This window comes from Pleurodeles waltl, chromosome 6 (genome assembly GCF_031143425.1).
Source record: "Pleurodeles waltl isolate 20211129_DDA chromosome 6, aPleWal1.hap1.20221129, whole genome shotgun sequence".
NCBI lineage: Eukaryota > Metazoa > Chordata > Amphibia > Caudata > Salamandridae > Pleurodeles > Pleurodeles waltl.
The window spans coordinates 372,530,418-372,556,973 of NC_090445.1; the positions used below are offsets into that span (position 1 = coordinate 372,530,418).

At 45.1% G+C, this 26,556-nt stretch overlaps 1 protein-coding gene across 5 annotated transcripts in view; it reads left to right on the forward strand.

Annotated features, from left to right (window-relative positions):
- The window catches only part of RIPK3 (receptor interacting serine/threonine kinase 3), a 382,452-nt gene that overhangs the window by 41,970 nt on the left and 313,926 nt on the right, over positions 1-26,556 (forward strand). The gene's annotated exons all lie outside the window — the stretch shown is intronic.

The following is a 26,556-nucleotide window of genomic DNA, read 5'->3' on the forward strand; positions in this document are numbered from 1 at the left end:
CAGGGCAGGCTGCTTTGCAACATGGCTTAAAGCAAACAAAAAAAGCGGTATGAGGTGGTCCTTGCTGGCCGTGCCATAGAGCTTTTTTTGCTTACTTTGAGTCATGAAGCAAAGCAGCCTGCGCCGCTGGGCAACATCTTTAAAAAACATTGCAAACTCCAATAGAACTCTCCTTGGCAAAACCTATTGGCTTTGCCAATCCTTCTTTTTAACATGTTCTTTCTGTTTTTGTTTACTTTAACTATCACTCAGATCATTACAGCAGTGGTAGATCACATTTAAAGTGTTTGCTTGACTTGGTACTTTTGTCTTCCATCCCGATCTACCCTCTGCATAACTATGGGCATGAAATAACACGACAACACATCATTCTTGGACCAATTTTCTAATTCAGGTGTTAACTCTTTGGAGATTATATACTCTCACAACCTCTCTAAATACTCAATGAAAAATTTGAAAAAACAAGTCTTGAAAGACTTCCCTGAATACCTTTTTGCTGACCAATATCATTACATGCAGAAAGGAGCCTTTAGAACAGACCTCCTCCTCTTTATCCCCACACATCACAAACCTATGGTATATCCCATTAGAAAATAAGTTTTGAGTCCCCTCTCTGTCAAACATCCCTTTTAAATGAAAAATGAAAATCCCATCCCCCACGCCCCTTCAGCCCACCCAATAACCTTGCAATATCCATTTTCTATAACAGGAAAATCATGTTCCAAGCAAATGAGAAGATCCTGGCCTTTGTTGACAATATCTTTCCTACTCTCAAACTCCTCACAATTAACTCTCTTCTCAACCCATCTGGTCTGCCACTCTCTTACCCTACTCACCCTTCCTCATTTCCACAGTATTCAGTGCCTCGCATCACCACTCAACACATCTTGATCCAACTCCAGCACCTCCTACAATTCCTCTTGCCCTTATGCACCATAATACTCCCAGAATTACTCTGGGAAGCGCTGTGAGTGAAGGAGGGGCAGGAGCCCTTTAATTTTGAAATCGCGCTCCCGCCGTCGCGGAAAGCGCCGTGAGCGGAGGGGGGCAGGAGCCCTTTATATTTCTGTCGCGCTCCCGCCGTCGCGGGAAGCGCTGTGAGTGAAGGAGGGGCAGGAGCCCTTTAATTTTGAAATCGCGCTCTCGCGGAAAGCGCCGTGAGCGGAGGAGGGGCAGGAGCCCTTTATATTTCTGTCGCGCTCCCGCCGTCGCGGGAAGCGATGTGAGTGAAGGAGGGGCAGGAGCCCTTTAATTTTGAAATCGCGCTCCCGCCGTCGCGGAAAGCGCCGTGAGCGGAGGAGGAGCAGGAGCCTTTTATATTTCTGTCGCGCTCCCGCCGTCGCGGGAAGCGCTGTGAATGAAGGAGGGGCAGGAGCCCTTTAATTTTGAAATCGCGCTCCCGCCGTCGCGGAAAGCGCCGTGAGCGGAGGAGTGGCAGGAGCCCTTTATATTTCTGTCGCGCTCCCGCTGCGCGGGACGCGCCCGGGCGAAGCCCGGGCCAAGGGCGGGCCCGTCCTTCGCCCGTCATCAACCGGAAGAGGCCGGGCTGGGCCCCCCCCCTAACGTCTACTTCTTCTGCCTGTGGAATCTCCATCGGGGTGCTGTTTCAGATACTGTGTGAGTTTGTTATCAAATATGGGGAAAAGAAAGTCTAATGTTCAGAAGGGGGAAGCCGGGTCCAGCTCCCTTCAGTCCTCCATTACTAGTTATTTATCTTCTGTGATGGGGGCCATTGAATCCGAACTTGAACATGTAGAAGAAAGGATTGGGGCTGTCCAAAGTACTGTTCAACACCCCCCCTTGGAACCTACCATCCATATTTCCACTTTTCCAAGGACTGGTCCTTCATCACTGATCTCGCCTCTGAATACCAGCCAGTTGGGCGCCGATATACTCCCCACTACCGACCAAATTAATTCTTCTCTCCTTTTAGCTATTCCTCCTCCTGAAAGCTCTTGCTCTCAGGCCGATTCTCCCCCTTTGAAGAAGAGGAGAGCCGGGAAAAAGCTCAAAAATACAAAAAAGGCCCTGGGCTCCAATAAGAATCTACCTACCTCCCTGGCCCATAGTGACCAACCCCCAATCCCCCTGGTCTCCTTCCCCGAATGCCCTCCGAGTAAGGATGCTCCTGAAGATCTTTCTAGTTTTATTGACTTGACACTCAAATCCTTTTGCGCAACTCTTGAGGCAAAAATTTCCACCTTGATCGCTAGGAAGCTCGATTGCTTTTGTAACGATGTGACCAGGTTTTTATCTAGTTTTTTAAAACCAGCTCCTTTATGCACGGGAATACTTCATAGCCCCGAACCAGCACATCAGTCTACTCCTCCCCCTACTTTGGTACCCCAAGGAGTAAGTAATTTTTTTCCTGATCCACGAACCGTCTCTGGTCAAGGACCTTTCGCTGACAACCCTGCATCAGGGCCGATAAGGGAAGTCTATTCCTCTAGAACGCATGACAAAGATCCTACTAAACTTACTAACCATGCAGACTTTTTACATTTACCACCTGCCTGCAACCCGTACGTTCTGGTTCTCTCAAATGTTCCTCCTCTGGAGTGCTCCAAACAAGAAGATACCCACTCCCTAATTAGAAAAGCTGGTCACTGGTTGAACTTCAATTTCAAATCCAATTGTTTCCACAATGATAAGATTCTCATGGCCCGAAGAGTGAGGAGGGTAGGACACTCCAAAGTATTGGAGGAGGGAGACTATGTTGTTTTAAATTTTGCTAATCCTCGCTCAGTAGACAATTTTTTGACCAATTTGGACTACTGTAAAATGTCAACTAACAGGATTCAAATACATCCCCTGTATCATTTTTACGACCCTGTGCTCCTACCAAACCGCATTGTCACTAATTCTAGTATTCGCAGACCAGATTTTGAAAGGCAGGTAAATGTACCCTCTAGCAACCGGTTCTCGACTCTCAGTCACCTTGACGTGAACGATTGACTTTCGGTGACCCACCCCTGTTCTTCTAAAAAGGAGAGACCAAAGGCTGGGAATGTCCACGCTGAATGTATCTGGGACACAGGAAAGCCTGATTTGGACCTGAAAGCTCCTATAAATACTAAAGTTCTAATGTCATGTCCTGTGTCTAGACCATTAACTCTGCTTAGCTGGAACATAGCAGGGCTGCGATCCAAATCTGACAATTCGGACTGGAAGAGCTTAATTTCCTCCTACGATATAATCTGTCTACAGGAGACCTGGTCCAAAGACACGTTCCTCCTGAACGGTTTCACCTCTTTGTGTCAGCCGGCATTAACCTCCCAGATGGGGAGAGCTAGTGGCGGCCTCTTAGTTCTCGTTTCCGTACATCTCCCGCTTTTAAAAGTGTCTTTAATCTGGTCTTCCCTTTATTTTATGGTTGTCCTAGTCTCTATTTGTGGCCAAAAGGATATCCTTATTTTAAACTTTTATAACAATATCCCTCGGGGCCTCCTTATGGGTCATTTGGAAGAGGTAACGGATTTTATAGATTCTTCACATGCTTTGCAGAATAGTGACCTAATCATTATATGGGTGGGCGATTTCAACACTCCTCTGTGCAGCAAAGAACACATGGACCTGTGTGCCTTTCCTGCTGAGGGCAGAGAGTCAGTATTTCATTTTAACCATACATCTGAAGGAGATGCCTTAAACCTTTTTACTTGTAAATTTGACTTGGTCCATGTTACCGAGAAATTGGCCCCTGACGCCTGCAATATACCAACCTTTACAGGGAATTTGAGGGGGAGTATTATCGATTTCATACTTATCAGCTCCTCTGATTTTTACGTAATTCAAGAATTCAAGATTACGCCCCACTGTGCGAGTGATCATAACCCCCTTAGTATTATATTGGACCTAAAAATTATTCAGGCACCTAATAATAAAAGCTTGAGCGCTGCTACTGTTTATAATCCAAACTGTGGCATACGTTTAAAATGGGACAAAATAGATCCAAAACTTTTTAACCAGGAAAGTGTAAGAAGTAGGTCGGACTCGATTCATATGTGTCTCTCCCAGCAGTTAGATTCTGACCGCATAGTGCGTGAATTTGAATTTTTAAGCACTGACATTTCACGCGCCTTGGCGGTGGACAGGCCTGCGAAGGGGCCGGCGGCCCACAGATGGTTCGACTCTGCGTGTTCATCTGCCCACAAAAAACTCAAAGATGCACTTAAAGCAGTTCCTCTCTCCCGTCAATTAGTTAAAATAGCCAGAGTTGATTATAAGGCTGCCATTGACAAACGGAAATCAGAAATTAGGTCCAGGGCCTGGGGCGATCTTTTGGCTGCATCTGAGCAGAAGGACACTTCTAAATTTTGGAAAGTGATTAATCACTCATACTTTTCTGGTCACCACTCTTTGGCCGATGACTGTCTTATTACTGAGGATGTCTGGTTAACTCATTTTAGGAAAGTCTTCTGTTCAGGAACCTATGAGAATTCGCATGTAAATCCCTCTGCACCTTTCAATTTAGATTCCAAAACTAAGGCCCCAAACATTATTTTTGACCTCCACGAGGTCAAAAATGCTATTAATAGATGAAGGCAGGGAAAAGCTCCCGGCCCCGATGGGGTTCCCGCTGATCTTTTTAAATCAGAAATTGATCTTTGGGGTCCGCTAGTTACAAATGTTTTGAATAGTGTGGTAAACAGTAATGTGCCCTTTTCATGGAAATCGGCCATTATTGTTCCTATCTTTAAAAAAGGTAATAGACAAGATCCTTCCTGTTACAGACCAATCTCTCTTATTGATTCGACGGCAAAGATTTTAGGTAGTGTGATCTTGTCCCGGTTAGAAGACTGGGTGTCCGAGGCCCAGATTTTATCCCCTATTCAATTTGGTTTTAGACCTGGTGTAGGCACAGTTGAGCAAGTTTTAAACTTGCAGCTGATACTCAGCAAATATGTGACAGTCAAAAAAGAGTCTATTCACATGGCTTTCATTGATCTAACCAGTGCCTTTGATATGGTTAATAGGTCAAAGTTATGGCAAATTTTCGAAGCCTTAGGCTGTGATCCGCCTCTATTGGAGCTTATTAAACGCCTACACACAGACCTAACAATTTCTGTTCAGGTCGGCTCACATGGGCAGAGAACCTCCCCCATCCCGTCAACTAGGGGCGTAAGGCAGGGATGTATCTTAGCCCCTTTTCTCTTTCTGATTTATATAAATGGGCTCTATGATTCACTTTTAAAACATGCAAAGGACATACCGAAGATGGGTCAGAGACACCTTCCAGTTTTATTATACGCTGACGATGCAGTTTTAATTGCCCGTACTGCAAACGGTTTACAGGGACTACTGGATGCATTTTACGATTTTATGCTGAATCTGGATCTGAAAGTAAATTACCCCAAGACTTTTGTTATGACTTGTGGCCCACGCAATACAAAGTCTAAACAATTTTCTATGGGAGGGCACACTCTTAATAAGGTCAAAGAATTTTGTTATCTAGGCATGTACATGAGTTCTTCTTTGTCCTGGAAGACACACATTAATTTTAAGCTCCAACAGTTGATAAGGAACAATGAAGCAATTTTTCGCTTTTCAAATAAACTAGGTCACAGACCCCCTGCTCAGTTGAAAACTCTTTATAATTCCAAATGCACTGCATCAGTCCTTTATGGGGCAGGCGTCTGGGGCTATAATAAAATACCGTCTCTTCAGAGTGCAGAAAATAAATTCCTGCGCAGATTATTGTTGGTTCCAAAATGCACCGCAAACATAATCTGCCATGAAGAACTGGGTCAGTGCTTTTTGGAGGACAGGGTCTTTATGGCTCCCCTACTGCTGTGGATCAAATGTTGGTCAAACCCTATGGCAAGTTTGGTCCAAGACTGTATCTCTGATTGTCTTCAATTGGAATACTCAAATAGGATTCCCTGGCTTATGTTTCTGCAAAACTCCTTTGAGAACCTAGGGTTTAGATATATGTTTGACGATCCCCATCTATTAACCACAAACTCTAGGTCTGTTTTTAAGTCTACTTATTCCAAGCACATATCAGAGCTGAGATTTTATAGTTCCCTGAAATTGAAATCTTTCGATTCTTATTCTCGGATTGTGACTGTTCCATGCCTTGAACCCTATTTGTCTTGGTTTTCAAGTTTTAGAATAATTTCCTTTTTAACACTTTTTAGACTTAATCTAATTCATTTTAAGGTAGCTTTCCCTGAACCATGTTTCTGGAAAAAGGATTTACCACTTTGTCCCTGTGACTCCAAATCAACCCAGAGCACTTTGCATTTTTTTCTTTTTTGCCCTTTATATGCTGCACCTAGAGGGGCCTTTATTTTACCCACGTTACGTCTTTTTAGACCTATTCATTATAAGGAAGCCCTGCTATACCTTCAGAGATTGCCTAATATCCAAATTTGTCACCATGTATTAGACTTTGTCACAGCTTCTTTACGTATTAGGAAAAGGCCTACTCCTTTTTAAATATCTTATGTACGTATAGTATATCTTTTTAACGCTAACATTTGTACTTTTCTGACTTTGGGATTTTTAATCATGTCTAGTATATTTATCTATGTATGTTAAGGGGTTTCAGATTGGATGTTCATCTGGTGCTTCCAGTAATGGTTTTAAAGTTTTATTTTACTATTTATAGATTGGGAAATGTGTCTTGGTTTGTACTTTTATGGCATTTGCCGAATAAAGTTATTTGACTGACTGACTACTCATCCACCCACCTAACACCCCAACAAGACTCAGGCACCCGCGCCTACACCCAGGACCTTCAACATGAGTCCGCACACCCTCCCTTCCATCATGCCAAAACCAAAGTTCTCACTCCACACCTCCCACAATTCTCTCGCCGACTACTCCCCAGGCCATTGCCCCCCCCTTACCATCGCACAACAGGAACAGTCACCTTCTCAAATCTTCTCACCTTATCTTTCCACTTCTGCTAACTCCACCCCACCCACATCTGACTCCTCGGACCCACAAGCCCAACCCAATCCCTAGCACAGATGAACAACATAAGCCTCAGCCCTCCCCTGTACACCACTGCCCCCCTTTCTGTGCACTTCTGCTTTCTATATCTTATCTCAAAAAGAAAATAGACATCCTTTCACAGGCCTTCTTTCATTTCAGCAACGTGCCTACCACGTACAAACTCTACTTACCACATCCAGCAAAGTTCAGTGTGCCTTTACAAACATGATCCCTAGAGATAATCGTTCCCACAGACCCAAATGGGCATACTCCAAACTCAGAACAGAATACACAACCTTGTAAAATGCCATGAAAAACACAGTGCCTCTGACAGTTGGTTCCTTAGGCAAACACAAATAGCCTTCCTATCCCCACCACTAACTTGGACCATATGTGAGATCCACACACCTTACCCACCCAAAATCACAACTTATCCTCCAACCTGATACATATTACCACTCTTCCTCTTGCCAGTTCCCCCCTTACTTGCATACTGCAGCTCTGCAGTCAAATACTGCCTCTAGATCTCAGATACGATAATTGACCACAACATTGACAACCTGATCTTTACCGAAACCTGGTCGAACCATACTACAAAGTGTTCTGCCACTTCTGCTCCTCTGCCACCCCCACCCCGACTCACTTCTGAAAAGCAACTGGGAAGGCAAATAAGGTGAGAGCCTAGCAGTCATACACAGAAATTCTTTGAGCTGCAGGCTACTCCCCAGTACCCGCTTTCAATCCTTTAAGTGTTTATCACTAGAAATCATCTCACAAGCTACCTCTAAATACAGGATGGATGTCATTTACCACCCCCTGACACGGTTAAAGCAACACCTTCATTGAAGAGTGCATTGAGTTCTTCACAGCATAATTAATCAGGCTGACAACATTATCTTTCTGGGTGACTTCATCCCTCACTGGAGTCTGGAAGGAAAACACTACTGGACAACTTTGCTGCTTTCTAGAAGACAATGACCTCCACCAACACTGCCAGAAACCTACACACTGCAAAGCACCACTGTGGACATGATCATCTCGATTGATCTCATCACCTGCAGATTCCCTTCTCAGTGTCTTTCTCAAACAACAAAACCTGTGGCCAACAGAAGAAAAAAACAATCCGGTTCAGAGACAGCAATAATATGGATATGGAAACTATGCCCAACCTAGCCCTATCATACCTCTACTATATAGCTCTTCAACTCAACATCAACAAGCCATGGACAATTTCAACTTCTGCATGGACTCCTTGAACAGGAAATGTGAACCCATCAAGAGCTAATACAGTATACCCAAACCCTCTAGGCCCTGGGACTCCAAAGCCCTCTATAAACAAAAGGACAAGAATCAGAAAGTTAGAGAAAAACTGGCGACAAGCACCCTCTCCATTAAGTCTAACAAAGCTTTTTGCTGAAAGACAAAACTGCAAAGCCTACCACATCTTTAAAGCCAAGGCATCACATTTCAGATCCTTCCTGGATACATCCAAGAACAGACAGAAACAACTATTACTGAAGCCAACAACTTTTCCTCTAACCGCCCCATTTAAAACATCTGGGAGCCTATGCAATAACTTTGCAGAGTTCTTTGACAAAAAAGTCAAAGACAACAATATCCTTCTGGTCAGATCTACTACTAACTCTATCCAAGGATGAATCCTTCTAACCACCTTTGTGACACCATTCCAGGCTCCATCAGCAAATTCCTATCTAAACTGCTTCTACCCATTTGGATCACCCTGGTTAACTCATCCTAGATCCGGACTTGTTCCAAATTTCTCCTCTCCTACAAAATATATATTTTCACTGGACTCTGATGACTTTAACGATTTTCCTCCAGTATTCACCCTGCCTCTCCTAGGCAAGGTGATTGAAAGTTGCATAGCCTCTCAGCTATCATCCCACGTCCAGGACAACAACCTCCATGACCTCCTTCAATCCAGATTCTGGCGGGGCAACAGCACTGAAACTGCAATACTGTAAATTGTGGATGATGCCCTTTGCATTCTCGACCCTGGTAACACCTGTCTACTTGTGCTGCACGACCTCTCCGGTGCATTTGACACAGTCAACTATCAGGCTTTGTTAGGCACACCAAAGCATCAAATAGGCATTAACAATGTAATCCTTAAGTGGCTCACCTCATACCTAACAAACCGCTCCCAAATAGTAAATATTGGGAATGCCATCTCAGATCCAGTCAATCTCTAACAAAGGATCCCCCAAAGCTTGACTCTCTCCCCATCTCTTTTCAACCTCTACCTCGAACCCCTCTGCACAATGCTCAGGAAGTCAGGAGTCCTAAGTCCCCTTCCACCTATACGCTGATGACACCCAAATCTACAAGAAAGTCTCAATCCAGAAAAGTTCACCCACCTAATCAACTTTCTGAACAGAATTCAAGCTTGGATGGCAAACAACCACATCAAATTAAACCCAGTGAGAATGGAATTTCTTTGCATCGCTCCAAAGAAAGCTAATTGTTTGATCCAAGAGTGAATGGAACTCCTCCTGATCATTGACGGCTGCCCCTCCATCATTCAGAATGCTAAATCTTTTGTGTTTACCCTCTTCACAGATCTTAATGTCCAGAGCCATATTTCCTCCATGGCTGAGCGTGCCCAATTCAAACTTAAATTGCTTTAGGGAATCATAAACCTCATCTCAGCACAAGACCTTAAATCTGTTGTACAGGCACTCGTTCTCTCCAGACTCAACTATAAAATTGCACTCCTTTCCGTCATTACCAAATTCCACATAGTTCCATATCAGAGCAGTCATTCTCGTGGCAGCCCATTTCGTAATGGGACACAAATTCTGTCACATCCCCACCATTTTGTGCTCCCTTCAGTGGCATCACATAGAGGCGAGAGTTCAATTTAAAACTTCCTGCACCACTTGTAAAGCTCCACACTCCACTTTACCTTGTACCTCTCAGAGAAACTGAAAATCTCTGGCACCAACTGAGATTCAAGAAACACACAATTACTCCTCCTCGATCGCCCCTCCCCCCCCCCAGGCCTTCGGGACTGAGCTCTTAGGCATCTGGGTGTGTAAAATACATTTGATAAAGAAGTGTGCATAATTTAAAAATAACATTTAGTTTGATTGGAAGCTATTTGAATTAACTAATGAAGAGCACACTGTTGTGAAAGAAAAGGTCCCCTCCTTCACTCTGAGGGGCGTGCTTCGCTGCCTAGAGTTCCTCTTCATAGCACGTTCTGTAAGTTTTTGACTTTTTTGCCTTGGTACACATCAGTCATGTATGTGGACTGCAGGCTAAAGTTAGGGGCTTCACCACCAACTGCCCTTGGAAGAAAGAGCTGAGTAACTCTTTAGGAACAGTATTTGAGGTGGTGTTGCACAAGGAAGATGCTGTCTAAAAGAAAGGGACTGCCAGGAGTTGAGGAAGGATGAACTGAAGGTGCCCACTGTGACACATGAGAAAGACCAGTATCACTAGGCCGCAGGGTGAGGACCAGAGTACTCCCACACCAGGCTCTGGAGCACCAGTTATTACGGGGTAACCACTAAAATACTTCATAGGTTTCCCACCAGAAGTAGACATGGTGCCGGTGGCTACTTGGTGCTGAGAAACTGTGGCCACAGTTGGTGGCCTCACCTGAAGAACCAAAGCACTGGGAGGAGTGTTGTACCAAAGCCAGAATAACTCCGCACAGTCATTAGGGGGCATCTACATACACCTCCTAATCATCAGTATGTTCCAGGATGGTTCTTCCCTTTCCTTTGGTGGTGGGCTTGTGTTTGGGCCTGAGGAAGTTCCCCTGTGATGGCTCATTGGCACACCAGCAGTATGAGCAAAGCCATGTCTTTTCAAGAGTGCTGGCACTGCCCAAGTTCAACTGAAAAGGGCAAGCGCCTGCACACAAGTTCTTGATCACAGCAACGTCAGCTCGGGCTCAGTGGCTCATGTGAGGAGGCACACCTCCTGTATAGCACTGCTTGCCTCCTGCTTGCACTGGCAGGTCCTGCTTGCAGATAAAGCCAACCACAAAAAGGTACTGTGTAGGGGGGGGGGGGGAGTCATCTGAGATTGTGGAGAGGGGTTCAAAGGAAGGCCTCACATTGAGACAGAGTTGACCTCACTGTGGAAATGGGTCAGGAGGCCCCGGGAGAACACCCCATGAACTTTACTCAGTAATTTCCACAGTATTGCCAAAATCTTCCTTGTGCTACCATTAAATGCCTTTCCTAATGGACCAGCCTAGGATGTCTCGCAACAGAAGTCATTGTTACCTGTGTGCCATTTGAGGAGCCTTGCTATGGTTATTTACAGTATTATGTTGGTTGATGAAGTAAAGTACCTTTTATTTTAAGTAAAGAGCTGGCTGATTTAATCAAAGTGATTAGATAGTTCACTGAGTTCTGAATTTCTAACCCCACACTACCTCCCTTAGTAGACCTTGGACTGCGTGATTTCGCTGTCCTGATGGCCAAGTGCTAGAGGTGTACTTGGTGGTCAATCTGTGGCTCAATACTAGTGGTAAAAGGCTTTCAGTATTCGTCTGAGCCCAGTTACCCCTGTCTGCAATGGGATTCCTGAAAAGGCCCTTCATACACACCATACAAATAAGACATTCCTTACCCTGGATAGCCAATTTCTGGGTTGCTCAAGAAGCCTAATGCAGCAGACAAAGATCAGCCATTTTATCAACAGTTTGAAGTGCTATCATTGGCATGAAGAGCACTCAATATAAGATGCAGGAGGTTTTTGAATGGTAAGTTAAGACATCCAGATTCTAACATACTGGTACAGGGAGTTTCTATCAGGTTTTTGCATATGTGATTTTAGTGGTAAAGGAATTAAATAAGAAATGGCTATTTTGAAATTGATGCTTTGGATGCTATATATTCCACTTCCATAACCTCTAATAAAAAAGAGCAGTTAAAACAAACAGAAATGTGGCATAAATCAATTATACAGTGCTTATGGTTTCCAAAGTATTGTGTCAAAGATTGAACATGTTTGCTTTTTGAATGCCCAAAGAAAGGGCAACCCCTTTCAGTGGCCACAGTGTCAATCTGCACAGTATAACAAACATGAAAGGCGCCAGGTGTCTCCATAAGAGGGTCCTAGCTAGGTGTAAAAAAAACAAAAAAGAAAACGAAGGTAAAATAACCTCCTTTGCAATCGAGTAATGCTTGATTGAAAATGTAGATTTCAGTTGCACTAGATAAACCACACACTAAACTTACCACAACATCTGAATTAAGGAAGGCTTACGCCAGATATTTCACGAGAGGAATCCAAATGGAAACCCACCTCAGGAAATAAAAATCACAGAAAAAAATAGAGAAAAGGTGGATGAGAAAAAATGGGGAATGGCACATCTTCCACTTCAGAATGCCTTATTTATATGTTGTTCACACAGGAACTTGTATCGTCATGTGCTTTATTTTTGATTGGGGCCCTCCAAAAGAGTTCTCTGGACAATTTACCATCTTTGGCGGATAGTTCAAATACTTGACCAGGCCTTCCCTCAGAATCATTACATTAGCTAAACGTGAGGAAGAAGACCTAAGTTGTCATCCATTATCCTGTGCCACTTTCCGTAGCTCCACTGTTGTCTGCAGTGTCTAGTGCCTCTAACTGACCATTCCTCCAGCGACCACGATAATAGAAACATCCATGAGGGCCAAGCTGCAAAGACACTGAGCTCTGTGTTTAGCACAGCATCTTGCAACATGTGGTCTCAGTGTGTAGTGCTTCCACCATCTTCCTCTAACCACACTCTCCGGTAAGCTCTGGGCACATGTCGACAGTGTGGAAGATGGACAGCTTAGTTTTTTTGTTACGTTGGGTTTTGTTTTGTAAGCTTAATGCTGATTCGCATTCAGATAGGAGTGAACCCTAGACATGCAGGTACATTAATCCATGCTTTGTGTGTAGATTTATATGTAGATTTATATGGGTGTTAGAGGAAAGGTGAGTTGGCGGTTATTAAAGGTAAATGAGTTGTGCAAAGACATTAAAGTGAATGACTACTACACTATAAAGAAAAGAAGCCTTGATGTGGTAAATATTTCCCCAGTTTATTGCTTGAAGCCAAATAGCACTGTATGAGGTGCATTCCTCGAGGGGTAAAGCTTTTTTATGGATAAGGACTATGGGGGTCATTCCAAGTTTGCAAACTTACGCCCCCACTTGGCCGCTCCGCGGTCACAAGACCGCGGGGGCCATTCAGACTTTCCCGCTGGGCCGGCGGGCGCCCGCCAAGGGAGCGCCCGCCGGCCCAGCGGGAAAGGCCCTGCAACACAGAAGCCGGCTCCGAATGGAGCCGGCGGTGTTGCAGGGGTGCGACGGGTGCAGTTGCACCCGTCGCGATTTTCACTGTCTGCTATGCAGACAATGAAAATCATGCTGGGGCCCTGTTAGGGGGCCCCACGACACCCGTTCCCACCATCCTGTTCCTAGCGGTAAAAACCGCCAGAAACAGGCTGGCGGGAAGGGGGTCGGAATCCCCATGGCGGCGCTGCTTGCAGCGCCGCCATGGAGGTTCAGCCCAGCCAGGGGAAATCCGGCGGGAAACCACCGGATCCCCTTTTCTGACCGCGGCTTTACCGCCGCGGTCAGAATGGGCAGGAAAGCACCGCCAGCCTGTTGGCGGTGCTTTCCGTCGTTCACGGCCCTGGCGGGTTTTACCGCCAGGGTCGGAATGACCCCCTATATGTCCTGTCTGAGATCCCGTTGCAGGCTTCTCTCTTTCTGGGCCTCATTCAACTGATTCGTAAGTGGTTTGCCCAGCTTCCTACTTGAATATAAAAAGATTTTGTACGGTAGTCTCTTGGGGCCACGTGTTTTTCCACTTTTTAGTTGTCTGCTGGCCTCTACAACTTCTGCAGGTTCAATCCTCTGTTCCATTAGATTTACCCACCTCCTCAGTTAAGCATCATAGTTTGTTTGGGTCGAAGAAGCTTCTGCAATCTCATTTACGGAATCAACTTTCCCATTTCAGTCATTTTAATTCTACACACCAATGTCTCGTCTTTCTTTTAATTTGCTAGCCAGGTCAGCCATTTACTAGCTCTGTTGCTAGCTTTATATAGCTTATTTTGCTTTGTCCGGCATAGTGCTCTCGCCTCTCATTCCACCAATTGCCTTTATTGCTCTCTGGCCAATGCTGTGCATAAATTCTGTTTCCCAGTGACATAACAGATCTTCTGGCTCTGTTGTTGCTTGGCTGTGTCATTGTGCTGCCCAGCAATAGTGGATATAAGGTGACCTCCCCACCTGCCTGTGACCATTTTATATGCTTCCCATAGGGTCACCCCAAGTTCACCGAACCTGATTTTCCATAAAGTACAGCATTAGTGTTGGAAATGGCCTTTCTGCAGGGTCACCCCCAAACTTTTTGCCTTCCTCCTCCTCTTTTTCTGACCTCATTTCTGCTGTCTTTAGGACTCTGCACACTTTACCACTGCTAACCAGTGCTAAATTGCATATGTTCTCCCCATAAAACATGGTGACATTGGCTCATACCCAATTGGCTTACTTAGTTTACTTATAAATCCCTAGTCAAGTGCACTACATGTGCCCAGGGCCTTTAAATTGAATGCTACTATTGGGCTGCAGCATTGGTTGTGCCACCCACATAAGTAGCCCCCTAACCATGTCTCAGGCCTGCCATGGCACGGCATGTGTGTGCAGTTTCACTGCCACTTCGACTTGCCATTTAAAAGTAATTGCCAAGCCTTAAACTCCCCTTTTTCAACACATGTCACCCCTAAGGTAGGCCCTATGTAGCCCATAAGGCAGGGTGCTGAGTAGGTAAAAGGCAGGGCATGAACGTGTGTTTTATATGTTTTATGTAGTGTAAAACTCCTAAATTCGTTTTTACACTGCTGTGAGGCCTGCTCCTTTCATAGGACAGCATTAGGTCTACCCTCATATACTGTTTGAGTGGTAGCTTCTGATCTGAAAGGAGTAACAAGGTCATATTTAGTATGGTCAGTATGTTAATACAAAATCCTGCTGACTGTTGAAGTTGGATTCAATATTACTGTTTAACAAATGCCACTTTTAGAAAGTGAGCATTTCTCTGCACTTAAATCCTTCTGTGCCTTACAATCCACGTCTGGCTAGGTTTAGTTGACAGCTCCCTTGTGCATTCACTCAGACAACCCCAAACACAGGATGCTCAGTAACACTTGCACACATCTGCATATTGAATGGGTCTTCCTGAACTGGGAGTGTGGAGGGCCTGACACTTGCATGTCAAAGGACAGTGGCCTGCCCTCACACAAAGGACTGCCACACCCCCTACTGGGTCCCTGGCAGACAGAATGGAAATGAAAGGGGACCTTGTGGACTTCTAAGCCACTCTTTGAAGTCTCCCCCACTTTAAAGGCACATTTGGGTATTCAAACAGGGTCTCTGACCTTACCAACTAAGTCCCTTCTGGACAAGATACCACTGGAGAAGAAACACTGAACCAGAACCTGCAACCTGCCAAGAGGAACTTCCTGGCTGCCCAAAGGACTCACCTGACTGCTTTTCTGCAAAGGACTGCTGCCATGTTGTTGCCCTGCTCTCTTGCTGTCCTCTGGCTCTGCTGAGAAGTGCTGTCCAAAGGCTTGGATAGAGCCTGCCTCCTGTTCCCTGAAGTCTCAGGACCAAAAATACTTAACTCCTGCAAAAGAACTCCTTATGCGGCGAAAATTGACGCACACCCTGCAAGAAACGAAGCACAGCCTGCATCGCAGTGAGAAAATCACTGCACGCCGAACCGGATCTACAGAGCCCGACTTCGCAAGGAGAAGATTGACGTAGCGCAAGCGTTGCGACTGGAAATTCGACGCATGGCCCACTAGATAGACGCACAGCCGACCCAGAATGACGCAGCCCGACTTCCTGAGAGGAACTGACGCAGCGCCTGCCGTGCGGCGGAAATTTCCACGAAACGTCCACCGGATCGACGTAGCCCCTGTGACTTCATCCTGCATGTGTTGGATTTCAACGCATCGTCCCTGGGCGTCCGAAACCCCCGCATACCCAAAGAGGATCCTGGTCTTTGTGCCGGAAATTGACGCAAAGCCTGCCCTGCGTGAAAATTCAACGACACATCGTCTGTGTTCGCCGGAAAAATCTACGCACACCACCTCGTTTTCCACACTTCTCCTCCTCTGCATCCCCTTTGTGGAATTTGAACTCAAACCAGGTACTTTGTGCTTACAAGAGACATTTGTTGCTTTTAAAAGACTAAAGACACTTTATATCATTTTTACAGAGATATCTCAACGTATATTTATTGATTCTCCATCGTTTTGACCTGCATTTACTCAGATAAATATTATATATTTTTCTAAACACTGTGTGGTGTATTTGTGTGGTGCTATACTGTGTTTTTGCATGATTTATTGTACAAATACTTTACACATTGCCTTCTAAGTTAAGCCTGACTGCTCAGTGCCAAGCTACCAGAGGGTGGGCACAGTATAATTTGGACTGTTTGTGACTTACCCTGACTAGAGAGAGGGTCCTTGCTTGGACAGGGGTTAGCCTGACTGCCAACCAAAGACCCAATTTCTAACAATTAGGTGTTTATTTTGTCTCTCAATTTCTCCATTCCCAAGGATCCAGCCTCCTTTCCAAATGTTGCAAGATTGTATCTAGTCTTGGGGGCAGTGGAATTGGGCCAGATATATTACTTGATATGAAGTGTGTCTCACTTTATTTGGCCTCAAACGTAGAAGGTACCAGAATCAAATCGTATCTGGAAAGTGAGCTCATCCCACCAGCCGCATAAAAATATTGACATTTACTGGGGTATTCATCTAGCCATAGATCTGCCAGGTCAAGGGCATTCACAAAATCAAAAAGCTTTTATTCTCCCTGCTTGGTTGATTGGTACCTGTGATTCTCTCCAGATCCATCTGTGTTGTGAGTTGTATATCCCATCCCAAGGTCAAATTCATGTGCGGTGGCTGTATGATCTATTTCCCCATATTTTCCATCATCCTCATCATCATCATTTGAAGCCCAGGGGGAAGTACAAGGATATTAACATAATTATTTTTGCTGTTCTGTGCCTCACATAAAGTCCCATGGGGTCTGTCTATGTCTTTGTGAATGTTGGGGGTAGTGATCTGTGCACCACCTTACCATCCCCATGGAAGCCAGTTGTGAACCCTGACTAAACCTGGACTTTGAATCTCTTTGCTTAGTAATCTACAGCTATTGCAATCCATGTGTGTTTCTTGTAGCACTACTAGATCAAGTTCCTGTTTTTCCAGGAATTACAGTGCCACCCCTCATTTTAGTTTGTGACCCAATTCGTTCACATACCATGTTTATATTGTAAGATCTATTTATCCCAACCTTGTTTTTGGCACCATGTTCTTAGTTTCAACATTTTTGGAGTGAACTGATACACGCCCCTCTGTCCACTAATGTTATCTATAACCTACTATTTCCCAAGAAACCAGAGCGCCACCTTCAGACCCACTGTTAGACCTGACAGTCTTAGCATGGTCTCTTTCTTCTCTCCCCCCCCAAAAAAAACGCCAACTTTTTGCCTTCCTCCATTCAGAAGACTACAGTTCTTTGTGTCCCTCACTCAGCATCACATAAACGATGTTCTTCAGCTCATCTCTCACATTTATGGGCACCCTTAGCCTCTGCTTAACAGGTCATGCTCCTTGCTTAAGTTTAATACAGTGAGTGTAACCTTCCAATGTTTCCAATCTCTCTGTGAATACATCAGAAAACTAAAAGATTAGCCATGCAGAGTTGTCAAGTTCATTCACCACTAACACAGGCTCTTTGCTGCGTTGATTCAACACGATGGCAAGTTTCCACTGATCCCTCTATCCTAGAACATTTACTCCTTTCTCCGCTACATACAATTTAATTTGATCTTCCATTCCTTTGAATGTTATAACTACTTTTGCATAGCCAATCATATTAATAGCAGATCTGTCAAAACTCTGAGCCACAGTGTCTGACTCTCTGAAATCATCTAGAGCCATGCCATCATCAAACCTTTCAGCAGAATACTTTGGAGATTATCATCCATGGGGACACTGAATCAGCCATAGGTTCCAACTCTAAGTATTAGAACAATGAACCTTTCCTTCCTCTTGATTTTCATCAAAAGTACTCACGCATAATACTATCCCCTTTCCCTTCTCACCATTCGTTTCTCCATCACATATACACCACACACTCGTAGTCTTACCTTTGGTTGGATAAGAAACTCTCTTCTTGCCATCTTAATCCCACTCGCCGACATTTCTTACACTTTTTTCCAGAGGTCGAGCTCTGAGATAATGAGGCTCCCACACCAGTAACAAACTACAGTTCTGTCAACTTTCCTCCCTGCTTGTACATTTTTGCTCTTCAAACTATCACTAACAGCACACACTTCTGTCACATTCAATAATTTTGTGCTACTATCTTGTATGGATTTCATCCATTTCCCTGATTGCTCAAATACTTTAGCTGTAGTAATGGCATGCTGCAGCTTTGAATCTTGCATTACCCACAATTGCTCTTGCATTTTCTTACTCTTTACATTCACAATAACTTGATCCCTGGTCATGTCATCATTCATATTGCCAAAGTTACAATTCAAAGAGAACATCTTTAGGGCAGCAAGGAAATCATCGAAAGACTCCATCTCGTTGACCTCTGGTATAGAACTTAAACCTGTTCAGAGCTATGCTGGAGGTAGATTTGAACCTATGCTCCATTTGCAATAAAGCCTTCTCAAACACATTGAGGTCTCTTTGACCTTCCTGAGGAGCAGCCTCCGTTAGGGTCCTAAAAGTTACTTGCCCTTCTGAGCCTAAACATTGAAGTAAAATATTTGTCTTTCTTTCAGCCCCCATACTATCCCCATCCATAGCCTTCATATATTTAAGGAACTCCTCTTTCCATCGAGCCCAAGGAATGGGATGGTCACCTTTACATTGTAACAACTTAACTGGAGAATCAAACTGCATAGTTATAATTTTGAAAAAAAATAGTTGCCTCAAACCACAGAATATCCTGCTTCCAAAAAAAGTAATATAGCAAATTGTCAAAAAACTTCCTTCCTCCTCAAATAGATTTGAAAGGTCCAGAACATAATATAAGATACCACTCCTGTGATGTGTTGTAGGTCGAAGGTACCTCTTCTTTTGCTTTCGCCTTTGTTAAATCTAAAGCGCTTTAGTCAAATGAAATAATTTAAGTTTTATTGGAGAACATCACGGTACCAGCCTGAAGCTCAGGCAGCACAACTCCTCTGAACATATCATTCTATATTTAGAACACCCTTTTTACAAATGGCAGGCATGAGACCAAGATTTAGCATAAACATACATACTTAAAGGGAACTACACAATATAACACTCCTCTACTTTTATGACCTACTTTTTGCTGGCTTTAGGACTCTGTGCACTTCACCATTGTTAACTAGTGCTAAAGTGCTTGCGCTTTCTCCCCTAAATCATGGTGCCATTGGCTTAACCCTAATTGGTATATTTAACTTACTTATAAGTCCCTAGTAAAGTGCACTACTGTGCTACAGGCATGTAAACTTAAGCTACTTGTGGGCCTGCAGCACTGATTGTGCCACCCCCTTAAGTAGCCCTTTAACCATGTTCCACGCTTGCCATTGCAGAGCCTGTGTGTGCAGTTTTACACTGCCATGTCCACCTGGCAAGCTAACTCTTTTGCAAAGCCCCAGGCTTCCGTTGTCATACATAAAAGTCAGCCCTAAGGTAGGCCATAGACAACCCAAAGGACAGGGTGCAATGTATTTTAAAGGCAGGACATTCACTTCTAAGTCTTACATGTCCTGGTAGTGAAAAACTCCCAAATGTATTTTTCACTACATGTCAGAGTCACCAGATCCTCGGGGTCTGTGCACGTTCCCAACACTTCCACCACAAGACAGCTCCAATACTCTGATTAGATTTATCACAGAGTCTAAGAGAGTTCAAGTGGGGAAAAGGGGATTAGGACGGGAACAGCTGGGAAGGAGACCTGTAGGAAGCAAAAGGTTAAAACACAACATCAAAATTACATCTCATGAATTCAGTACCATGCTACAACTCTAAGCTTCGTCTTTTCCAAAAAACATGAACAACCCTAGAATAGTCCTAATACTGACTAGGCTTTAGATGACCGAATACCTGAGGAGGAAACAGGAAAAGTTAAATAGGACTTTCAGATTCAAGTACTTTCTTTAGCATGAGAATCAGGAAACACTCTGAGCAATTTCTAAACAACCATATAAATCTCCTTTTAAGAATACATATCAGGAACACACAACATTACATCTAGAATTCTGGTATTGTTGTGTTCATCTCAGAAAAAACATTGGGAAGTGAATTGCGCACATTGCAGATTTTTATATGAGTATTAAACACCATAAAGGATTGTGCACCATGAAATCACACAATGTAGATTCAAGGAATAAATCACGCAACGTGTCAACTTGAAATGCTACCAAGAAAATGTCTTAGAATAGTAGCGCACAGTAATTTACATTATTTATACACGAGGAAAGAATTGCGCATCTTGCCGATTCAAATGCCACCATACAAATATCAAGAAATGGTAGCGCACAATGAACAACATGAAAAGCACTCAGGGAAAGAATTGCGCGTCTTGTCGATTCAAATGCCACCATGCAAATGCCAAGAAATGGTAGCGCACAATGAATAACATGAAAAAACACTCAAGGAAAGAATCGCGCGTGTTGCCGATTCGAATGCCACCATGTAAATGTCAGAAAATGGTAGCGCACAATGAACAGCATGAATTACACACAAGAAGTGAATCGCGCGTTTCGCAGATTCGAATGCCACCATGTAAATGGCAAGAAAAGGTAGCGCGCAATGAACAACAAAGTTAAATGCTCATGAAACGAGTTGCACGTCTTGCCAACTCGTAAAACATCATGTAAATGTCAAGAAATATCAGCGCGCAATGAACAACCATGTAATAACGAAGTCAAATCTTTATGGAATAAATTGCGCGTCCTCCCTATTTGCAAACCACCATACAAATGTCAAAAAATGGCAGCGCACAAGTAATCTGTTATTCATTTAAGAATTAAAATCAAGAATATGAAAATTCTCAATTACGGTGTTGGGAAATGTCCAAACACCGTCTTACCGCCTGGAAACAGTGATCGCCAATGAGAGATGAGTGCAGAAGACTGGAAAATCCAAATAGGCCGCCGGGACAGGAGCTCAGGAAGAAGCTGCTGCTCTGCACCGGGACCTCTGAATAGTGAGCACTGGGATTTGGGCTGACTCTCTTTTATAGAGTCTTGGCCCCGCCTAGAATCACGCCCAGGCATGTTGCAGGGAAAGTCTCTGAAAGGCCCTGGAAAGGGACGACACCCTGCCACACCCTAACTCACTCTGAATGTCTGCAGCAATACATTGCAAATGTACAGTATTTATAAGCACCTTAAAAATGAATCTTTTGGATGGAATTCTGCAATGCAAAAGGTTAAACAATAACATATCATCACAATGCATAAATTACATTATCTTGCGAGTGTTGGGTTTTTGCATTCTAGATGCCCGTAGAGCGCGCACTGTCCTGGTGTTTACACTACAACAGGGCCTATCTCTCCCATAGGATAACATCTGGATTACCTTATTACAATTTATAAGTATAATTCCCAATCTGGAAGAGATAGGTTTGTCATGTTTGGTGTCTATGGAATCAGAAATGACAGTTTATGTTGAAGTCAGATTTTAAATTGCAGTTCTGAAAATGGCACTTTTAGAAAGTTGGCATTTTCTTACTTTAGCCATTTCTCTAATACACATCTGGGGAGGGGTGACAGCTGAACTGTGTGCATTCCCTCTAGCCAGTCACACACACAAAGTGAGATTAGGTGCAACTGATGGGCCACCCTGGGCAGGATGGAGGGAGGAGCTGACACACCTGAATAGGCAGTGTTCATCACCACACAAAGGGCTGCATGCCCCTTGTTGTGGGTCTGGAGAAAGGGCAGGAAGGGAGGACCGCTGTACACTTCAAAGACCTTTCTTTGAAGTCTTCCTCCACTTCAAAGGCACAACTGGGTATAAGTACTGGACCTCTGACATCACCAACTCAGTTCACTTGTGGACCTATGGGCACTCTGCCAGGAAGAAGGACTGCTGTGCTGCTACAAGGACTGCCGCTCTGCTGAAAGGCTACTCTGCTGGACTCCTGCTTTGCTGTGCTGACCTGCTGCCCTCTTGTCTGGAAGTGAGAAGGGCTGAACTTGCACCTCTACATCCCAGAACCCAGAGTGACTTCAAGGGCATGCTGATTGGCCTCCTGTTTTCTGAAGTCTCAGCAACATAAAAGGCTTCAACTCACCTGTAAAAGAGCCCAGACTTTGCTTGCTGCAAGTATTGCCCTGCCAAGTGGTGCCAAACAAGTCCTGGGCCCTTTGAAAAACCCATGCATCCTCATCAAAATTGTTTCATCTTTGCCTTTGCGTGAGTCAGAACCAGCGCATCCTCATTGCATGGGACAAACCCAGAGCATCGTCTTTGGAACCAGCGCACTGCCTGCTGAATCGACTCTTCTCGTACTGTGGCAGCAGCAGCCTCGCATTGCATTCAGAACCAGCGTTTTGCACTCAGCACAGATGCATCGCCACCATAGCATGGAGAAAATCGCTGCATCTTGTCCACTGAGTGGGTCGACTCCCACACATGACTTCTGTGCACCTTGCATCTTTGCCGACTGCAATGTACCCCAGATCAAGATACTTTTGTTCAAAAGGCTCAAGTGGGTTCCTGTATCCGGCCCGCACTCCATTGTGGTCAGCCTGAACTTTTGACTTTCCCAGTCCAGTGTAAAAAGATATCCCATTTAAGCGCTTATTGCTTCTAAGCGTTATTTTATTTTTATTCTTTAAAAATCCATATTTCCACTTCTACTTATCAGATTTTTGCTGGTTTGGTCTTGTTTTATTTATTGAATTAAGATCTATTTTACCAACCTGGTGTGAATTATTTTTTGTGTTCTTTTCACTGTTTTACTATTTGAAGTGTTGCACAAATACACACATTGCCTCTTAAGTTAAGCCTGACTGCTCTGTACCAAGCTGCTAGAGGGTGAGCACAGGCTAACCTAGGGTGTGTTTGTGACTTACCATGACTAGGGTTGTGGTTTCTGTTTGGACAGGGTCCATACCTGAGCCAACCAGAAACAGAATTTTGAACATTGGTCATCAGCGGTGATGATAGGACTTGTGTTTGTGCAGTGCCATACAGAAACTTGGTGTACACTACCATCCACATCCAAGACCGTTTTGCATTTTTCCTCAAAATCATGTCTCTGGCTACTGGTTCTACAACTGGAATCATGTAATTTGAGCTGGCCAGCTAGGAACATACTCAGTGGCTCAGCTTAAGGACTTTTTCAAGGAGATGGGAGTTCCTGACAAGAGTGTCACCAAGAAGGTGGAATTTCAAAAAGCAGTAAGGGTCTGGAAAGAAGCCTGCTCCAAGAACAGTGATGGATTGGGGGACCTTGAGAATGGCTCTTCTGAGGAATTACCTGCCATGACTGAGGGGGAACCCATGAATTTAAGCATGCTGGAAGAGCAGGAAGCAGTGTCTCCTCTGTGACCTATCCCCGAGAAGCTGAGGGAAAGGAGGGAGGAGAGGGAATTCAAGCTACAGATGTCAAAATTAAAGACGGAGGCGGAGGAGAAGAAGGGTAAAAGGGCTTTAATAGAGAAGAAACTTCTATTGGCTAATGAACTGAGACTGAAAGACCCAGGTATCAAGGCCAGGCAGGCAGATTCCAGCAGTAATGGGAGCAGCATACCGGCAGTTCCAGATGGAGCCACAAGCGTTTTTACGTCCAAGGATTTGGTTCCCAGTTATGTGGTGGCAGGTGGCATTGATAAATGGTTACTGCCTATGAAGTTGCACTGAAGGTTTGCAAGGTTCCTGAGGAGCATTGGGTAGGTGGTCTGTGGGAGGGACACATTTCTCACACTAGAGGTTGGGGACCGAACCAAGTACACCCCAGTGAAGGCCAATTTGATTTCCAAGTTTAGGCTGACTCCCGAAAAGTATTGCCAAAGACTCAGGGACAGCCAGAAGCTCCCCAATCAATCCTGGGTAGACTTTGTTGATTACTCCAGTAAAGCACTGAATGGCTCTGTGAGGGGCATTAAGGTTAGTGATTATATTGAGCTGTACAATTTAATCATGAGAGAGCATGTGCTCAGGATCTGATTCCCTGAGTTGCGCCAGCACCTAGTGGACAGTAAGCTGGTTGACCCTAGAAGCTTGCGGAGGAGGCAGAACTCTGGGCTAGCACCAGAGTGTCCAGAATGTTTCTGGAAGGACTCCCACAAAGTGGTCGGGATTCCCAACAGAACATAGAGGGGGGTAGAAAAACTTAAAAGTAAAGATTTCTCAAAAGGCCCCACAAATAATTCCCAAGGAAATAGTGATAACCAGTCTCAGTCTGATCCTAAGAAGGGGGGCGGGAGACAGACCGAGATCCGAGATGAACCTAGTTTCCCTGGGGAGTAAGGAAATGGTGCCAAAGGCTCACATGCCTACAAATGCTTCAACATATAGGGAGTGGATCACCATTAATAGGCAATGGGTGGAGGCTTTGCATGACACAGGAGCTAGCACGACTACTGTCAAGTGTCTGCTGGTGACTGCTGACCAAGTCCTACTGAACACACTCCACCAATTCACAGTGGCCGACAATCTTGAGAGACGTCTACCGGTGGCTCTGATTCCCTTTGAGTGGTGAGGGGATTTTGGGTGCTCTGAAAGTTGCTGTGAGCCCTGCCATGGTTTCTAGGCACAACCGGGAGCACACTGCCTGGGAAGAGGTAGAGCTCAGGTCTCACGTGGAGCTGATGGAATTGCATGAGTAAGTCTGTGTGACCACTCGGCCCATGGCTGCCCATAAAGGGAGTTAAGGGCACATGGAGCCTGGAACAATGGCCCAGATACCTGCCAATGAGAGTGGTATGGGTGTGGTAAATCAGCCTCTGAGATTCCTAGGGTGAAGGTTGACAGAGTCCCTGAGGAGGAGGTCCCCGAGCCAACCGTGGAGGACATTGCCACCCTAGGAGACCTGCCTAAGCTTGCCAGCTGTCAGGTTGAGGGGGAACCTAACAGGGAGCAATTCTGCCAAGGGCAGAGGGAGTGTCCCACTCTTGAGGGCTCGAGGCAACAGGCCTCAGCCCATACAGCAGGTGAAACCTCTGGGGATCACCTAATCTGCTGGGAGAATGGTCTCCTCTATATCGAGTCTAAGGCTTCTGGCACTGGGGCAGCCTGTGTGCTGCTGGTCTCCCAGTGTTACAGGGACTTCTATTAGCTTTGACTCACAACATCCCTCTGGTAGGACATTTGTGGCAAGACAAGACATTTGCCAGGCTTGTCTCCCACTTTTATTTTCCTGGAATGAAGACCGCCTGAGATGCATTCTGTAGGTCCTGTCCTACCTGCCAGGCCAGTGGGAAATCAGGGAAAATGCAAAAAGCTCCCCTGGTCCCACTACTCGTCATCGGCACCCAGTGGGAAAGGGTGGGCATCAGTCATTGGACCCTAAGACAGCCATATGAAACAGGTTTGTCCTTGGTGACCAACCTTGGTTTGTCCTATGCCACCCGCTACCCAGAGGCCATCCCTCTGAGGTCAGATACTGCAACCGAGGTGGCTAGAGATCTGATCGGGATCTTTACCCATGTAGGGTCTCAAAGGGGATAGTGTCTGACAGAGGCAATAACTTCATGCTTGTGTACATGAAGTCCATGTGGGATGAGTGTGGTGTAATTTACAAGTTCACCATACCATACCATACCAAAACCAATGGTCTTGTGGAGAGATTCAACAAGACCTTGAAAGACATGATTATGGGTCTGCCTGAGCCTCTGCCTTTTCTTTGCCTGCCGGAAGGTGCCACAGAAGGAAGTGGGGCTCAGTCCCTTTGAACTTCTTGATGGCCATCCTGTTAGGGGACCTCTGAGCCTTGTGAAGGGGAGTGGGAGAAAGCTCCCAAGAAACCACCCTAGGATGCCGTCCGCTACATGCTGGCCCTCCAAAGCCAGATGCATCACTTCTGGAAGAAGGCCAAAAGCAACGTTGAAGCCAGCCAAGAGGTCATAAAACTTTGGAACGGCCAGAAGGCCACTCTAGTGGAGCTTTAGCCTGGCTAGAAAGTGTGGGTCATGGAACCAGTAAACCCCATGGCTCTCCAGGACCATTGGACGGATCCATATGAGATCAAGGAGCGCAAGGAGGAGGCTACTTACCTGATAGACCTCCAGACCCCTAGAAACCCACTAAGGGCGTTACATGTGAAAAGGCTTAAGCCTCACTTCAAGAGGTCAGCAGTGAGCATGTACCTTGTGACAGATGAAGCAGTGGAAGAGGAGAGTGAACCTCTCCCTGACCACCTCTCTGCACAGGAACACAATGGGTCAGTGGACGGTGTCAACCTCTCTACCACCCTGACCCCAGAACAGTTGCTGGGGCAGTTTGCCTCCCTGTTCTTATTCACCCTTGGACTCACGCATCTGTGCATCCATGATATTGACACGGGAGACAGTCCCTCTGTAAAGAACACTGTTGGACCTGGCCCTCTTTGCAGGGTCATCCCCGA